The sequence below is a fragment of the Erpetoichthys calabaricus genome, chromosome 18, assembly GCF_900747795.2.
Source record: "Erpetoichthys calabaricus chromosome 18, fErpCal1.3, whole genome shotgun sequence".
Classification (NCBI taxonomy): Eukaryota; Metazoa; Chordata; class Cladistia; order Polypteriformes; family Polypteridae; genus Erpetoichthys; species Erpetoichthys calabaricus.
Window position 1 is genome coordinate 55,536,103 of NC_041411.2, and position 20,399 is coordinate 55,556,501.

The following is a 20,399-nucleotide window of genomic DNA, read 5'->3' on the forward strand; positions in this document are numbered from 1 at the left end:
TCCTGCTCAAATAATCCCCAACCATTAATATGCCAATCAGTAATATTAGTCTTATTTCTAGGCAATGTTCCAAACTCAATGTAAATTGTGACTTACTAAGCACACCTTGTACACCTAAATAACAATAACATCCACAAATCAGTGAATCGATTTTACCCAGCTTTTCTAAGAAACATAAAAAAATGTTTGTATACATAAAAGCCAGAGAATTCTTTAACTCGTTGTGCTTCAGAACCCAAATGAGTAATGATGCATCTACTAACTCGTAGTTGCACAATTCCATAGTGACAAGAAATAAGAGTAAAAGTGAATGTTACCTTTTGAAAATGAAAGCTCTAATTTTTTGACCAGCTGTCTCCAAAGAAAATCTCTTTCTTCTTGTAGTTCTTTAATTTTGTCATCTTTAAGCTCCAGACTTTCTTGGAAGATGTATTATCTCATTTTTAAGAATTAATTTTTGATTCAGAGACTGGAGAATTGTGTGTAAGCAAATCAGAAAATTCTAGCAAAAAAGATAAAGAAAATTGGTACAATCAAACATTGAGTTTTTGTTTCAGCTGCACTCAATGAGAACAATTAAAACAATAAAATTGCTATTTAAGTTCAAGTTTCAAAAACAACAGAAGTAAGAAAACAAACACTGTGTGTTTATTAGTTTCCAAAATATTGTGAGAAATTTAAGATTTTTGATTTCTATTCGCTATAATTGTGATATTTGAAAACGATTAATCTATGTCTTTTTCAAAGACTTAAAAAAGTACAAAAGAATACATCAAAAAGCTTAAACATTATTTAAGCTTAAATGAAAGAGACAGGGCAAGTAATGCTCATGCATCAAAAATTAACTGGGTCAGAACAGTATATGTATTTAAAATAAATATTTATATTTGGTATTGTCTTGCCTTTGCTGTTTGGGAGGTGGAATGTCCATGTCTGAAATGCCTGCAAAAATGTTTTTGGAACTAGCATTGATTTTTGCATTGACATTAAAATTAATAAAATAGTAACTATTCACATACAGAAAATTCATGCACATACATTATGTATGTTATATTAATACATGCATGCAAACATATAGCATTATTTGTAAACCAATTGTCTGTAGATACAGAAACAAACTTTTAGGTAACGACTAGGTTAAATGAATAAGAGAACACCAAGGTTATTGCAATATATTATATAAAATTTTAAAAACTCTTTATAAAGGAAAATGTGACTCATATTTTATTACAAATACAAAACTCATCATTATATACTAGTGTTGATCAGCAAGTTTCACCAAAGCATTATTCACAGCTATGTTCACCCTTGTTTGTTGAATTATTTACTTTTAGGAGAACTTTTTTTTTCAGAGTCCCATAATGCTTTCCGAGGGGAGTGCTACAGTACATGCCCTGGAACTGTAACAGCCAATATTGGATGGGATTGTCCCCATGTATATAATGCTGATCATTTGCATTAAAGACTGGCTATGAAGCTTGCATATCTCTCACTATGTTCTTTCTTTTTTGATCTCACAGAGGCACGGCTGCACAGTGGTTGGCACTATGAAGAGCATACGATCGCGCTCACAGTTAGTATCACTAGTCTACTGGCTGACACACTGCAGATTTGAACACTGGGAGAAACTCAGGGTTAGTGGAGAAAACTCATTCAGATATAAACAAAACGTGCAGACTTCATGGAGACCACAGGTGCTAAGTCAGCTGGTGAACTTATATAGCATCAGTATTCATACCAGTTTTTTCATTTTCCATTAAAACAAATGCTGTATAATTTAAAGCCATAAAGGCACATTAATACTGTGTATAGTAGGTGAACTCAATTTAATGAGCTTAAGAGATAATTAAATAATATGTGCAAGAGTGGAGGAAGATGCACACAGGTAGATTACATCCTATGCAGAATAGTCAATCTGAAGGAGATTTTAGACTACAAAGTGGTGGCAGGTGAAAGTGTAGTTAAGCAACATAGGATGGTGGTCTGTAGGATGACACTGGAGAGCAAGAAGAGGAAGAGAGTGAGGGCAGAGCCAAGGATCAAATGGTGGACGTTGAAAAAGGAAGACTGCAAGGTTGAGTTTAGAGAGAAGGTGAGACAGGCACTGGGTGGTAGTGAAGAGTTACCAGACAGCTGGGAAACTACAGCAGATGTAGTAAGGGTGACAGCAAGAAGGGTGCTTGGCATGACATTTGTACAGAGGAAGGAGGAAAAGGAAACCTGGCAGTGGAATGGGGAAGTATAGGAGAGTATTGTAAGAGTTGAATTTGAACCCTGGTCCAATGTGCACCTGGCATGTGTCTGAGTCTCATATCCTTCTGAGCTTATGCTTAAAAGCTGATACTGTTATTTTATTATTCACTATGATAAATGTATTTCTTGTAATTTTATATGACCCCTTAAGAGAAAAAAATTGTATATTTATGGCATAACCATTCTTCTATAGTAAAAATAAGATGTATGTGGCGAAGTTCACACATCTCCTAAAATAAAAATAAGAATGAAAAATATACATTCAAAAAGTCATGTACATCCTAAACAAACAGGACTATCAATCAAGTTGTGGTCATCTAAGGTATCAACATCTGCCATGTCCAGTTAGTAACTAGGTGTAACAAATCATGTTAAAAGTTTTCTGAATTTGTAATGAATTCCTGTTAAAGAATATTGACCTAATCAATGGATTGTATAAATATAGCACAGAGGACACTTTTTTCTTTGTAAAAAACACTGATATGATGCTTTTTGCCTCTTTGGAGATTTAGATAAAGAATAACGATTTACGCTTTCTCCTGCCTGTGTTTTATTGCTTAAATTGGGGCATTCCAGTGGGGGGTGTCTGTATTTATAATTTCCTTCCACAGTATACAGAGGAAGAGGATGGCAAAGATGAAGTGGGATAGTAAGAGAGATGCAGAAAGTAGACAAGCGTACAAGGAAATAAGGCGCAAGGTGAAGAGAGAGGTGGCGAACGCTAAAGAAAAGGTGTATGATGAGTTGTATGAGAGGTTGGACACTAAGGAGGGAGAAAAGGACCTGTACTGATTGGATAGACAGAGGGACCGAGCTGGGAAAGATGTACAGCAGGTTAGGGTAATAAAGGATAAAGATGGAAATATACTCACACACGAGGAGAGTGTGTTGAGCAGTTGGAAAGAGTACTTTGAAAGGCTGATGAATGAAGAGAATGAGAGAGAGAAGAGGTTGGATGATGTGGAGATAGTGAATCAGGAAGTGCAACGGATTAGCAAGGAGGAAGTAAGGACAGCTATGAAGAGGATGAAAAATGGAAAGGCCGTTGGTCCAGATGACATACCTGTGGAAGCATGGAGGTGTTTAGGAGAGATGGCAGTGGAGTTTTTAACCAGATTGTTTAATGGAATCTTGAAAAGTGAGAGGATGCCTGAGGAGTGGTGAAGAAGTTTACTGGTGCTGATATTTAAGAATAAGGGGGATGTGCAGGACTGTAGTAACTACAGGGGGATGAAATTGATGAGCCACAGCATGAAATTTTGGGAAAGAGTAGTGGAAGCTAGGTTAAGAAGAGGGTGATGATTAGTGAGCAGCAGTATGCTTTCATGCCAAGAAAGAGCACCACAGATGCAATATTTGCTCTGAGAGTGTTGATGGATATGTATAGAGAAGGCCAGAAGGAGTTGCATTGCGTCTTTGTGGACCTGGAGAAAGCATATGACATAGTGCCTCGAGAGGAGTTGTGGTATTGTATGAGGAATTCAGAAGTGGCAGAGAAGTATGTAAGAGTTGTACAGGATATGTACGAGGGAAGTGTGACCGTGGTGAGGTCTGCGGTAGGAGTGACGGATGCATTCAAGGTGGAGGTGGGATTACATCAGGGATCGGCTCTGAGCCATTTCTTATTTGCAATGGTGATGGACAGGTTGACAGATGAGATTAGACAGGAGACCCCATGGACTATGATGTTTGCTGATGATATTGTGATCTGTAGCCATAGTAGGAAGCAGGTTGAGGAGACCCTGGTGGAGGTGGAGATATGCTCTATAGAGGAGAGGAATGAAGGTCAGTATGAAAAAGACAGAATACATGTGTGTAAATAAGGGGGAGGTCAGTGGAATGGTGAGGATGCAAGAAGCAGAGTTGGTGAAGGTGGATGAGTTTAAATACTTGGGATCAACAGTACTAAGTAGGAATGTCTACAGGACAGTAGTGAGACCAGCTATGTTATATGGGTTGGAGATGGTGGCACTGACCAGTAAGCAGGAGACAGAGCTGGAGGAGGCAGAGTTAAAGATGTTAAGATTTGCATTGGGTGTGACAAGGATGGATAGGATTTGAAATGAGTACATTAGAGGGTCAGCTCAAGTTGGATGGTTGGGAGACAAAGTCAGAGAGGCGAGATTGCATTGGTTTGGACATGTGCAGAGGAGAGTGCTGACTATATTGGGAGAAGGATGCTAAGGATAGAGCTGCCAGGGAAGAGAAAAAGAGGAAGGCCTAAGAGAAGGTTTATGGATGTGGTGAGAGAGGACATGCAGGTGATGGGTGTAACAGAACAAGTTGCAGATGATAGAAAGATATGGAACAAAATGATCCACTGTGGCAACCCCTAACGGGAGCAGCCGAAAGAAAAAGATGAAGAAGAAGAAGAAGAAGAGATAATGAAATAATACAGTTTCTTAAATTTTATATTTATGAAACATATACAGCATAAATAACGAGTTTTCTGTGCTTGTTGCCAAATGTGCAGGTCGATCTTCAAGTTCCACTTCAGTATAAAAGAAGGAGGCGCTGCACTCTGCATTCATAATTAGCCATGTGGAGAATGAAAACAAACCTTGAAAGAGCTTGATGCCCCCACCCCCCAAATGCAGGAGACTATGAAATAAGAATAATGAAAGATTCATTAGTATTTACAAGGCGTTCTTATCTTTTTGATAAAAGAAAAAATGCAAAGCATCAGCACAGACAGTTTGGATAGTCTTCCGCGCAACTTCAAAAAACAGAACAAGCCAGTGGCGTCAGTCATGACATGCCAGTTTAAATTTTCTGCCTTTCACTCTTTTAGGGCTGAATATTTTTCCAAAAAACTCAGTTTTCTGAAAAGCACGGAAAGCAATATTTTCTCACATAAATCAATATAAAATGTCAGTCAATTAGTAGAATGAAGATCACACAGAACATTGATCCCAATTATCAAAAGACATGTTCTATTTGAAAGCACAGTCATTACTGACAAGTTGTCTGTCTACAAGAATATTTTGCAAAATCTTGGATATCAACATTTTTCTGTGAATCATCAACAGTGTTAATCCATATTCATATTTAGCATTTGGAAAACAGAACAGAGGATCTTTTAAAAGACCGTTTGAAAGTAATTGAATGATGTATTGGCTAGGGAAAACATAGAAAAGGTCGCTTTACTAGTCTGCTAAAAGATATCAAAAGAATGTATCCTGTTTAGATATAATAAATAACATGTTTACGTTATTTGAATATTGTATTAGAATCATTTGCATAACTATTACAGTTGGTTTGTTATTAAAAACTCCTTGATCTGAAGTTTTATGATTACAGTTTACAGTATACTTATCTTTGTGTTGATTTTTTCCTAGTGTTATGCAATTTTGTATTTATGATTTTGATAAAAAAAAATTTTGCGCATAGGGCAGTCAATGATTTTTACACATTCTTAAAATAATACGTTAAGTATCATTATTTATGTTAAGCAAAGTTATTTAATATAATGTTATAATATCAAGATTTTTTCTTGTATTGATAAGCAGTGTGCTACAGTGATTACATATTTATGAAGTGATATCTGTAATTAAAAAATTACTGTTGTCGCAGGTGGCTGGGTGTGGCCTGCAATCAGCCACCTACTTAAGGAGCCGCCGCCCTGCAATCAAGGCTGGAGTTGGGTAGGAGGAGGACAAGGCTGATGCAGAGGGGGCGAGGAGAGGCCCGAGTGTGTTGTGTGAAGAAGAGAGAGAAGGCTGAAGGAGCCAAGACTTTGGGAGACTGCGGGAGGGTTTGGTGAGGTGCACTAAGGACTTTGTAAATAATAGTAAGTGTAAAATAAACGTGTGGTGATGAACTGGAACGTGTCTACCTGCCTGTGTCTGGGAAGCACCCTTTCACAGTGGCGTAGCCGGCAGGATGCTCCACCTGGGTCAAGGTGGGGACCTGCATATCTGAAAATGTTTGTGAAAGGCCCGGCACAGCAGGCGAACTCACCCACGTGCCGCCGGGGTGGCGTGCACCCAACCCCGCAGGGAAATGCAGTGTCGCGGACCGTTAGCGGCCCGGTATCGGACTTTGTATTTCAGGGGCGGCTCACCGACGCGGTGGCCCAGAAGGGGGCTGCCGAGAAGGAGAGGCTGCAGCTAGGGAAGCCGCAGCAGCAGTGGAGCTGCCCGGAGAATCACTCTCCAGTGAGAGAGGGGAGCGAGATGGCCGGCCCAAAGTCCCTCCTCGTAACAGGCACGGGATTGGACAGTGTGTCCTGTCCTCTCGTCAGCGATTGATCGGAGGCGAGAGCAGGGAATGTCCGTCCCGTGCTGCACAGAAACCCGAGTGGGCTGCAGGGAAGCGCCCATAGAGAGCAGTCGGTAAGTGGAACTACTGGCAAGGTAAGCCCACCGCCGGCTGCTTCTCTCTCCTTGGCAGCAGTGTTACAGGAGCTGCAAGAACAACTGCGCCTTGTGCTATCACTGCCGGCCGAGCGATGTGCCCTCCGGGCAGAGACGCTGGAGTCAGGAGGGATGGCAGCGGCGTCGGATCGAGAGCCGCAGGCAAGAGAGGATCAGCGCGCTGCAGGAGCTCCTGGACGGAGAGGCACAGTGAGGAAAGTAAGGGAGACTGACCCCGTGAAGCTCCGGACACCAGCGGGGCTGGGTCTGCCCTCTTACAATGGGCAGATCCGAACCGTCGCGGCATCCCAAAGTAAACGGAGGAAGCGGCTTGGGGAAGCCAGTTCCTCCAATAAGGGAGGACGTGCTGCTGAGTGCACACATACTTCAAAGGGCCGTCCTCTGCGGAAGCAGAGGAAATACCCGTTGGCTGAGAGGTGGAAATGGAGCGTGATCCCACTGGTGGTCCCGTGGCGGGGAGCATGGACTGCTCGGGCTGGGAGGCTGAAAAAGAGAGCATCGGGGTGCCAATCAGTGCGGAGAGCGTTGGCCCAACTGAGAAGACGAGCCGAGGGGCTGCGTCAGGGTAACGTCCCCGCCCCTTGTTTTTCTGTTTTATTTTTAGGATCGGGCCCTAGGCTACGGAGTGTCGGCTTGCCGCCGAGGGGTTCACGTCCTCGCGGAACGGTCCGCTGGTCCCTGGAGGTCTCAGCTAACGGGGGAGTTATGTCGCAGGTGGCTGGGTGCGGCCTGCAATCAGCCACCTACTTAAGGAGCCGCCGCCCTGCAATCAAGTCTGGAGTCGGGTAGGAGGAGGACAAGGCCGATGCAGAGGGGGCGAGGAGAGGCCCGAGTGTGTTGTGTGAAGAAGAGGGAGAAGGCTGAAGGAGCCAAGACTTTGGGAGACTGCGGGAGGGTTTGGTGAGGTGCACTAAGGACTTTGTAAATAATAGTAAGTGTAAAATAAACGTGTGGTGATGAACTGGAACGTGTCTGCCTGCCTGTGTCCGGGAAGCACCCTTTCACACTGTTTGCATATTTCTTTTGTGGCTGTACTATTTTGACAGACAGTAATTAATCATGCTGTTGCATGTGTTATTAAAATGGATCATGCCTCACTTTAGTGTTGCAGATCCATTTCTTGACATGGCACAAATAAAATACATTGTTTATTAAATGTTAACAACTGCATCTGCTATGTTTTAAGACTACAGCTTTAAAAATTGTAGTGGAATTTTCACATAGTACATTAACTTTAGAAAATACACTCAAAGCTATTGATACTATTTGTCCCTAAATATACAATCCATCAGCAGTCCAGAAGAGAACATAAAGTTCATGAAACAGTAACACTGAGCACCTGAGCTGAAATTGCAGTGTGCAAATTAATGTGTATTTCTGCTTTAATTTCATTTTATTATGGTGTGCGAATATTTTAAAATTGAGAAGACAAATGACACTTTCTTTCTTAGTTTACTTTATGTGGGATTAGAACACAGACACAAAAGGAAAACAAAGGATGTGTACATAAAATAATACAGGTAAATATCTATGGATAATGTGGATACATGCTGTGACTGTTCACAAGCTGCTTTCTAGCTACACTCCTGTTTTGCAATGACTCATTTTTGTTTATTATTTTGAAATGCCATTATCAGTCACCTTTGTTCCACTTACTAACTGTCCAGTTTTGCTAAAATTATGAGAAGCTAGCTAGAAGCCCCTGCCTTATATACTAGGTAAACTGGAAATCTGTCTGGGGTTTGTTGTCTCATGAAGAAAGAAAAGAAAGAAAGAAGAAACAAACAAGTGAATATCATTGTCTAACACACTGAACAGGGTTGCATGGGGTGCCAGAGTCTATCCCGGCTAGCATAGGGCATAAGACAGAAACAAACCCTGGACAGGGTGCCAGTCCATCGCAGGGTGAACACACACACTAGGGCCAATTTAGCATCAACAAACCACCTAACCTGCATGTCTTTGGACTATGGGGACAAACTGGAGCACTGGAGGAAAGCCACACAGACATGGGGAGAACATATAAACTACATTGAGAAAGGACCCGCAATGCGAACCCTGTTCTCCTTCCTAGGAGGCAGCAGTGCTACCACTGCACCACCATGGTGCCCAATAAATAAATGTTTGAATGGAAAAAGAAACTGCAATGGTTAAAATAAACCCATCAGAAAAACTGCATTGCTAGTTTTTACCCCTGCAGTTTGGGCTAAAACAAACATTTGGGCCAAATATTGTAGCATCATAATTCAAAAGAGGTCCATTCTAGCTAAGAGTTGATTATTATCTCCTGGAGCTATGAGACAGCAGCACAAAGCAGAATGCTGCTATGCCACCCCAGAATACCCTGTGCTCATTGCTACTATATGTATTGTATATTGTATTGTATTGTAACACCTGAATAGAATAATGTAATAATGTATTTAATATGACCTAACATGGGATATTTGGAAAGCATGTAACTACAAATGGCAATTAAATATTTTATAATACATACCTAAGTTCATGTACAGTTTTTCAGGTCAATGTGTTAGAAGTAAATAATAAATATTTAATAGCCTCATATATAAGGCATATTATAAGACATTTTATAAAGTCTTTGGCATTATATAAATCAAACAAAAATAATAATAGCAAAGTTAAAAAAAAATTATTGTGTTTAATAATAGGTTATTAATGTTAATAACATAATTAATAAAATGCTTACAGACTGTTAATAGCTGGTTATAAAGGACAACTAAACTAAAGTGTTAACTATGAAGTAAATGAAAGTTATGGATTATGGAAGGTCTTCATAAGAGAGAGAGAGAAGTTGGGAGCATGAGCACACCGACCACACAACGCACCACCTGGACTGGGACCCGTGTGCCACGGGTGACATTCATAGTGAATAAAATAATCACTACTATATCACCTTATTTTGAAAAGTAATGAAATAAAAGTACAAAAATTACTACTGTATCACCTTATTTTAAAAAAGTTATAACAAGAAAGAGTCTGATTGAAATGTCAATCAACTACAGGGGAATGGGACAAAGGAGGAGGTGGTAAAAACCTTAGAGGGGTACATTTATTAAATAATTCTACAAGAAAACAAAAATACAACATGTCTGTTGTCCACTTCAGCGAAAATAAATGAAATTATGACATAATAAAGTCTTATTTTTGATATGATAAATATTGTACTTAAATAGCATATTAGTTACTTCAGAACCACAATTATATGTGATCTTCTGATTTTCTCTGTGAAGATCACAGTACGGAAGTTAAAAGATCAAAATCACATGACTTAAACGCAGTTGAAGTAAAAAGTATTCTGAAAGTTACAAAGCTGCCAAGGACAAAGAATTGTTTGGGAAATCAAGGTGTAAAGCCCTGCCAATTGATCCGCACTATTTGTATGTTGAGAACTTGAAAATAAAAATGCAAAGTGGAAAATGAAAATTCAATGAGCAGCAGATGGCACCAGTCCTTATTTACGTTTTACTTTTCATTTTTCCAACTTCATTTTTGTTCAGGCTGAAAATGAAATTGCAATTGGTTTTATTTAATTTTATTTGTAATTTTTGCAAGATTCTGGTATTTAGAATTTGAAAATGAAATTGCAAATGGTGTTATTTCATTTTATTTTAAATTTTTGCAGCATTCCTGCACAGAGACTTTGAAAATGAAATATACCAAAGAGAGACTGCATTTTCATTTTATAATTTAAATTTTAATTTTAATTTCCTTTTTTGAAGAAAATACCTCCCATAGAGCAACTGCCTACTTAGTGTATGCATTCGGTCACAGTGGGCATCCTGTTAGGAGAAACTAATAGCACTGTTGCAGAAAATACTTAGTAAATAAAAAAACAGTTTAAAAAACAATGATTTAAAAATGCACATATTTGTAGCGCACTCTGTACGGCTGCTTTATTCAGCTGCCAGTTTCTTTCTCTAGCTAAGAATTGTCTTTCATTTCTGCACAAACATGATGTGACTGGTTAGGGAGCAATTTTTTTGCAGCATGAAATGAAATGTTACTTTTATATTAGCTAAACATCATAATCACAGATCTAACATAGATAATCCAATGCTGTACTACAGTCCACTATATAGTGATGTAAATACAGTAGCATAGTATCATGAACACTGTAGGTTAGTTGTTTTCATTTCTAAAAATCCAGATGATACAAGCTAGTGTGAAGTGGCTATTATTTGGCTTACTCAAACCACAGTTGACCACTTGATCAACCAAGGTGGCTTGGATTTCATTTCTGGTGGTTCTCTTTTATGATTCTTCCATGTCCTTGTTGTTGTCCTTGTCCTTATCCTTCTGTTATTATCACACCTCTTCCTCTACCTGTCAAAGCAATATCTGCCTCCATTGCTGTCTAAACCATGCAATCTGAACCAATGCGTATTTATAGTACACATTTTGCAGTCTAAGTGAACAAGTTAGTTGTAAGCGTTTTCAGACTCGAGAATTAGCTGTAGACAATTAATCAATGTGTCGTCCATTTTAAAGGACAGTGTTTGCCCAATTAAAACACACGAGGTTTCAATTTTGGTAATTGTACTTAATGTAGAGAACCATGTGTAGTATTTTGTGAATTGCAAACTGAATACTAAGCTTAAAATGTGTTTGCAGTTCTGCGGACTTTGTTAAAAGATCTGGTACATGAATAAATGGCTTTAGTGATTGTTCCTCAAGCAGTAGTTTTTTTGTTCATGATCAGAAAGAAGCTGTAAAGGATAAAAAAAAAAAAAGAAGAAACAAAGTACAAAAAAATTGGTTGAAATCAATGCAGGTTAAGAAACATCCAGCAGTCAATAAATCTTAAATTCCCATATATTTTGTAAGGTTTCTAAACTCTTTTGAGGCTGCCCCCAATGGGACGACACACCGAAGAGCATGTGCGATCGGCATGTTTGTGGAAGATAGCTTGTCCGTTGCTGGGGCAACGACAGGTTCTCAGCGCAAAGGGAGGTGAGTGTGATGCTGCGTCGGACACAGGGGAACCAGTGGCTGCCATTCAGCTGGAGTTTGCTCGCCTGCAACGAGCTGATAGCACCTTGGATTTTGCATTCAAACAAGCCCATGTTGCAAATGACTCTTACTATCTGGACAGGACCTGAACTTTAAAATACTGCATTTTTTAATTAAGGATGGTTTTCTGTATCGGGTGATTTCTGATTGCATGGGCGATGGGCATACTGAGCAACTGGTGGTGCCAAGTAGGCATAGGGAAAAGGTTTTAAAAATTGCTCACAGTCATGTTGGGGGGTCACCTCAGCGCGGTAAAGATGAGAGAACATATTTCAAAATGCTTTTATTGGGTGAATATGGACCGGGATGTGAAGAAATTCTGTAAGCTCTGTCCTGACTGTCAAATAGTTTCCGCACACACATCCGCCAGGCCACCCCTTGTACTAATGCCTATTTTAGATGTCCCCTTTGAGAGGGTGGGTTAGACATTGTTGCCCTGCTTCCCAAAAGAAAAAGTGACTTTCATTATATGCTTGTGTTAGTCGATTACACCACAAGATACCCAGAAGTGGCCGTGCTATGGTGCGCAGACACCTGATCTATTGCAAAAGCTCTCACAGACGTGTTATCGCATGTTGGTATTCCTCGTGAGATTTTAACTGATCAAGGCACGCCCTTTATGTCTCGTGTCATGAAACAACTATGCAAAAGTTTTGCAATTCAGCAGTTACATTCCACGGTTTATCATTCACAGACAAATGGTCTGACTTAACGATTTAATAAAACCCTAAAACAGATGATTCGGCAGGTGGCCCATGACTACCCGACCTCCTGTGCCTTTCCTCTTGTTTGCTGCCCGGAGTCCCTGCAAGCATCCACTGGGTTGAGTCCTTTCAAACTATTATTTGGACGCCGACCACTTGAGGTGTTGGACACTTTTCAAATCTCCCTTTGTTGACTGAGTCATTTCACTGCAAGAGGAGAATACAAGATTGTCCTCTATTATGGTGGAACATCAGCAGCGTGAACAGGAGGCACAGAAACATAATTATGACAAGACAAGTAAACTCCGTGAGTTTAAGAAGGGGGATTGTGTGCTGGTGTTGATCCTGTCCGATCCAAGTAAATTTCGGGCTGAATGTCAAGGGCCGGCATTAATAGAAAAGCGTATGTCCCCAGTGAATTATAAAGTCAGGATTCCTGGGCGACAGAAACCGGTACAGATTTTGCATGTTAACCTTTTAAAGAAGTGGCATGATCACCACGAAGTTCTGGTCATGTCTGCAATGGTCCCCCAGACTGAAGTTGCTATTGGGGAGGATTTAACTGACATGCAGAAAGCAGAACTGCTTTCACTGATCGAGGAGAACTCCGATGTCTTTTTTGCCCATGCCTGGCCGCACAGACATTTCAGAACACAAGATTGTAACTCCGCCCGGTGTTACTGTACAGGTACCCCTGTACTGCCTGTCAGAGGTAACGAGGAAGGTGATACACAACGAAGTCCAGCAGATGCTCCAGTTGGGTGTAATTCTTCTGAGCAAAAGCGAGTGGCAAAGTCTGATTGTACTTGTCTCAAAGCCCAAAAGTTCGGTTCAAGTCTGTATTGATTTTCCGCATTTAAATAAGATTTCCAAGTTTGACACGTACCTGATGCCACGTGTGGATGAGCAGTTGGAGAAGCTCGGGCAGGCCTCATACATTTCCACTCTAGACCTCACAAAGGTTTACTTGCAGGTGCCCCTGGAGGAGTCTAGTTGCGAGAAAACCGTTTTCGCCACTCCAGACAGACTGTTTGAGTTTACAGTGCTCCCTTTCAGTCTCCACGATGCACCGTTGACCTTTCAGCGTATAATGGACCAGATCCTGCATCCCCATTCCGTGTACATGGATGCCTATCTTGATGATGTTGCCATTTTTAGTAATGACTGGGAATCTCATCTCGTCCATCTTCGAGCGGTGCATGACAGTTTACAGCTGGCAGGGTTAATGGCAAAACCTTAGAAGTGCAGGCTGGGTATGTCAGAAATCCATTATCTGGGATATTCCAAGGGGAAGGGATTGCTCAAGGCTCAGATGGACAAGGTGGGGAAGGTGCTTGCATATCCACATCCCAAAACACACAGACAGGTCCGTGCCTTCCTTGGGCTCGCGGGGTACTGCAAGCAGTTCATTCCCAGTTTTGCATATTGGGTTGCCCTCCCCTCTCTGACTTAACAAAAGACAGAAAGAATCATAGTGTTGCCTGAACCAACGCCTTTGACAGAACTTTCTCGGACATAAAAGCCACTTTATTCTCATTATCCATTCTGCGCAATCCAGACTTTTCATAGGAATTTACTCTGCAAATGGATGCAAGTGCTTTTGGTGTAGGAGTGGAACACTCACAATATTTTGAGGGGGAAGAACACCCCATCATGTTGCTCAGCAGAACCCAGGGAGCGTTATTATTTACCAATGGAAAAGGAGTGTTTAGCGATTAAGTGGGTGGTGGAGGCCCTCTACTACTACCTCTGAGGATGGCGGTTTATCCTGGTAACTGACCACACCCTGCTTCAGTGGCTGTACAAACAGAAGGATACCTACGCCCAGCTCACTGGGTGGTCTATTAGTTTGCAGGCTTTTGCTTTTGATGTTCGACACCATCCCGGAGTTACACATGCCAATGCTGACGTTCTCTCCTGCCTGGCCGGTCACTTTGCCCACACTGGTGTGGACAAGGCTTTAATCAGAATATAAGTTTAATGTCACTGTGCTCTGTACAAAACTCCACTCACATGTACAGGCCAGGCCAAAGTTAGCACACAGGGGCGCTCTCAGCATTTAGAACTGCTAGGCAAGCATTTGAAGAGAACAATTTGTTTGATTTGAAACAGTGTGGTGCCCGGATGGGGACGCCCAGGAAGACAGGAGGAGGGCTTATTCCTCCTCCAGACCTCGAGGGGGCGACCGCCCTGGGGACCGCGGGTCCAGAACTGGGAAGCTCGACCCTGTAGGGGCCCGTGGTCACCGCCAGGGGGACCCCAATACCTGGAGGACCCTGGACCGCAGCACTTCCGCCACACCAGGAAGTGCTGGGGGGAAGAGGAACAGGGACACCAGGAAGTGCTTCCGGGGAGACAGCTGTCACTTCCGCCACACTGGGGCGTGTCGGTGGGAGCACATCCGGGTGCTTATTTAAAGGGGCCGCCTCCCTTCAGGGATGGACTTGAGTCGCGTGGAAGAGAGGACAAGGTTGCTGAAGGAGAGAAGGAGGCGGTCTGAAGAGACAGTTGAAAGAAGGCATTGTGATAAGGCCTGGACTGTGGGGTATTGGGTCTTGTGAGTACTGATGGATTGTATAATGGAGACCCAAAATAAACGTGTGTGGGGTGATTTTAACGTGTCTGCCTATCTGTGTCCGGGTCATATTCCACAACAGTAAAAGACTACAGGAACAGGAGTATCAACCAAAATTGAACATATTTTAAAAACAGAGGGATTTGTTTTAGGGAATTGTCAAAGACAAGGGTATGATAACGGGGCTAATATGACAGGGATGTATAAAGGTGTACAAGCTCATATTATGCAAAAAAATTCCAAAGCACAATATATGCCCTATGAAAGCCATAACTTGAATTTAATTCTTGGAGATCTTTCAAAATCATCTGCCTTTGCAAATTCATGTTTTGGAACTTTACAAAGCTTATGCAATATTTTTTCAAGTTCTGTAATGCGCTGGGATATACTGAAACAGCATGTATAACATCTGTGACAAATAGAGGCACTGTCGACCCCTTGAACCCTCAGATCAGATGTCAGATGCCAGATAAAAGTCCAATATGACTTTATTTTATAATAATTATGTGCACCAAGCACACTCCACTGCACTATCCTCATAAATAACACAATAATAAATCAATAATCAATCAATCCTCCACTCCCAGACGCGTTGCCACCCTTCCACCCAGCTCAGCTCATCGCTCTGGTCTCTCACAGTCCTTTATATAGTCTGTGACCCGGAAGCATTTCTCTCTCTCTCTGTCCATGTGACCATGAACACTTCCAGGTCAGATAAAAGCTCCTTTTCTTCAACCCAGAAGTGTGTCATTCGCTCTGTCGCCGTGACTAAGACGCACTTCCGGGTTATAGGTGAAACAAATGTCTCTGGGCCTTCCTGCAGCGTCCCCTGGAGGTTCCCATGGTATCCAGCAGGGCTGTGATGAAAAACTTCACTGTCCATGATGCCCTGCTGGCACTCGGGGCACCTCTATGTTGCATGCAGGGCTCCACCTGGTGGCTTGAGGGTATTGGCCGGGATGAACGGCCGGCCATATTCCACACATCCTACTCCAAAACCACTGTCAGAAACTAGGTGGGAATGTTGACTTGAAAGTGTGAAATCTGTAAGATACCAAGTAAAACAATTTTCTCGTTTTGAAACAACTTCACAAACATATCAGTGACATTAAAGCGAAGTCCGAAATTCAATCACTTGAAAATAAAGTTACTTCTTTTTAATTTTTATTGAGTTTAGTCATTTGGTATGACTTCCTAAATTAAGTAAATTTACTGAGCAAGATATTTCAAAGTTCTAACATGGATATTACTACCACAAATTCACATTTAAAAGGCCTATTCAAATTTTTTGAAGACTATTGTGAATCGGGATTCAAATCTTTTTTAATTAGTGCAAAGGAAATTGCTGCACCTGTTCCGGTTCCCTGTCTATTTACCATAGTTAGGTTCATCACAAATAACCACAGCAAGAACACAGGCTACATTCTATGCAGTCAGTAGTTTAATGCAGAATGTGAAGCATTTTGACACTCAGTGTTTTCAGCTGGAGTGATTTGTGCTAATTGAGCACAGGTTGTGACATCAATTGTGTTAATTTAAGATCCCCTCAAATTGTGCAACCGATGTGCAACATGATAATAACGACAGGAAAAGAGCTTGTAATTCTGGGTATAGTATGATAATTTTAAGGACTCAATTAAAGTAAACTGGTATCTAGCTGACGGTGCAAGGTTTAGTGTTTAGGCAGTTGAGAAGAACTGTAAGTGTTGACTTCAAGATGATATTTCGAAATTTCACCAGAACTCATCCTTCTGCATCCGGAACTCATCTCCTCACAAGAAATAAGTTCAAGCTCCAGTATCAAAGCTGCACACCTGTACTTTGTACAATTGATGCTCTTACTTTTAAGGTGTGGGTAAAGGTGAAGTTCAGATAGGATCTAGATGTCGGATTCAATTAGTGTTTATGTGGTGGAACATGCACAACCCTTATGCTCATTGTGTTATGTGACATACAAACAGGTACATTTAATTGTAGCACCCAGAAGCACACACTCTAGCTGCCAAAATATCTCCATTACTAAATATGCAACCAGGTCATCGTGGATAATTCATTATTGTAGGAAATGTTCAAAATTAGGATTTCTATTTTAGCCATTTCCTTGGAGAGACAAGGATGTCCATGTGTAATGTTTGTAGCATAAAATGGCATCGTTATATAGTGAATGTTTTTTGGCATGAAACAGTGTGCAACACTTTGAGCTGCTGCAGCAGAGTGTTCTTTGTAGCCAGTGGGTGGCAGTAGGTGCCTGCATCCAGATTCGTTGGTTTGTTGATCAATGTACTATATGATCTGCTTGAGATAGGAAAAAAATCATTGAATGTATTGAGAAACAAATCACAAAGAAATGGTAAGTCCCTGATTATTTCCATAAGGTTTAGATTTAGTATAATAAGAAGTTTAGATAACAGCAGTGCTCATGGGCTGTGCTTGCTGCAGTAGCAATAACAGGGTGCTAAGGTACTTGCATCATTATCTTGAAACTGAAATGATAACCTGAAAGGATAACATAACATATCATCCTCAAACCCACTACATTTGTAGAAAGGGATGATATAAGATTGTCGTCACTTGTAACTCTACATATTCTAAATATCACGTCATACTTTCTAAGACAATCATTTACCCTATGCAGCTCTCAAGGTACTAATATTGGCCCTTACTTATTCAAAGTCATTATTTTGAGTAATTCCATTTTTATCTGTTTATCGCAAGTGATTCAAACCTATGTGCTACATCTTGGTTAGTTACGACTCCCTTTTTAAGATCTCGCTATACGGCACCATGTTCTCCTCTTTAAAATAAGGGAAAGAGAACAAGTGAAATAGAGACGAAAAGAGTCAAAAATATGAAGTTTGTCTTCCTATCATAGATAATGAGTTTTTGGCTTTACTTCTTTTTTGAATGAGTTCAATCTGTGAATGTTTTTACGCACAAATACAGCATATTAATGCAGCACATACTGTATTTTACAGTGTTTCTCAATTGCTATGATACATTTAATGAGACTGGGATCCACTTGATCTCAATCACCACTTGATCTTAATCACCACTTGGCATACCAGAAGCCTTATCCTGCAAATACGTCAACACCTTTTCATTGGTTTCACACATTTTTACACCCTTTTTCAAAACAGTTTACACAGATCTCATAGAAAAAACTGTGTTAAATAAAAAGAAAACACATTCACAACTGATAGAAATTACTTGTACAATTATGAATATTCAACTTACCTATGTGAAGCTCCTTTGAGGAGCTCTTCAATCATCAATCAATCCTTATCCATCTATAAAAGATGGCAAGTCTTTTATTGCTATTGGCAAGCATGGAACAAAGAGGCCAAAGGCATGTAGAGAGAGTAAAGGACCATGGAGTCAGGGGCATAGGGGTTCACATGCATGGTGGAGGAGTTGTAGATGGAGGGGAGAATAGAACTCAAGTTTCCAATCAAATTCAGTCAACAATTATTGACCATGTCATGAATCATGGCTTGTCTCTTTACAGAGGTGGGACAAAGGGCCCTTCCCATTCTGAGTGGCACTGTGGTGTCTTTTGCCAAAATTGTTTGGAATGAGAATAGGTAAGTCACAATGTTACTGTATGCCACTGTGTATTTCAGCTTATTGCATTGCTTTGTTGGCAGAACAAACTGTGTCCACTCAATTGTTCATCAATCCATTTATGTGACTGTCATAATGTCAGTTTTGATATGCTTTTTACATTTACTTTATAGAATCCACTGACTACCACACACTGGTGGTAAAGGAAAGATCTTTAGTGCTAGGAGGCTTCTGCTGTAAATATGGTCCTGGCTAACAATGCGATCAGACTGTATGAAAACCAGGCCATGTTCAATGAGAGTTTCCTTTGCCACATACCAACGATTGGACCTCACATTACAAAACATCTCATTATGATGTCTTGATACACTGCTGAAACTCTGGTTCCACCTGAAGAGAGAGGACTGTTGAGGTCTTGCATGACACCTTTAGGAGAATGTTTCCTTCCAGCACTCTCACATGGATAACGAATGGTTTGCAGCACAGCCCTGTATAATGATGCAAAACCTCCCTGAATACTTTCCTTTTTTCAACCCAATCTAGGAATTCTTCTCTGCTTGGAGATAGAAGGCACATGATCACCAGCAATATGACCAGATGACCCTACTGGAAGCAATGAATGCTGTATACCTGGAAATATGTGCATAGGACTACCAGGGATGGACACACCATGCAAAGAGGTTTTCCCATGATGCATTGCACAGGAAAACATTCAGTGCGATGTTGATGAGAACCTGTGGCCTAATCGTTAATAACATACAAACTGAAAGTGAAGTTCAAAATATTTTTCTCCATCATTTAGATTCATTTCTCAAAACAACTGTAGCAGGTGTACATTTTTAGTTCTTTTTAACAGGTGAGTTTGTGTTCTTGAGAAATTGCTTTACGGTTATAAGAATTGTTTTCAATGTTTTAAGAATGAGGTTAGTTGATTTTTGATCTTGATTTTTGGAGTGAGTTGGGTGAAGTGATGAACAGTGAACCCAAGGGAGTGGATTTCAATGGACATGTCGGTGAAGGTAACAGAGGAGAGAAGGAGGTGATGTTTAGGTATGGTGTCAAGGAGAGGAATGAAGAAGGTCAGAGGATAGTGATTTTGCCAAAAAGATGGACATGGCTGTGGTGAATACATATTTTAAGAAGATGGAGGAACAAAGGGTGACATACAAGAGTGGAGGAAGATGCACACAGGTGGATTACATCCTATGCAGAAGAGTCAATCTGAAGGAGATTGAAGACTGCAAAGTGGTGTCAGGAGAAAGTGTAGTTAAGCAGCATAGGATGGTGGTCTGTAGGATGACATTGGAGATCAAGAAGAGGAAGAGAGTGAGGGCAGAGCCAATGGTCAAATGGTGGAAGTTGAAAAAGGAAGACTGCAAGGTTGAGTTTAGGGAGAAGGTTAGACAGGCACTGGGTGGTAGTGAAGAGTTACCAGACAGCTGGGAAACTACAGCAGATGTAGTAAGGGTGACAGCAAGAAGGGTGCTTGGCGTGATATCTGGACAGAGGAAGGAGGAAAAGGAAACCTGGTGGTGGAATGGGGAAATACAGGAAAGTATACAGAGGAGGAGGATGGCAAAGAAGAAGTGGGATAGTCAGAGAGATGCAGAAAGTAGACAAGAGTACAAGGAGATAAGTCGCAAGGTGAAGAGAGAGGTGGCGAAGGCTAAAGAAAAGGCATATGATGAGTTGTATGAGAGGTTGGACACTAAAGAGGGAGAAAAGGATCTGTACTGATTGGCTAGACAGAGGGACCGAGCTGGGAAAGATGTGCAGCAGGTTAGGGTGATAAAGGATAAATATGGAAATGTACTCACAAGTGAGGAGACTGTGTTGAGCAGATGGAACGAGTACTTTGAGAGGCTGATAAAAGAAGAGAACGAGACAGAGAAAGTCGGGAGT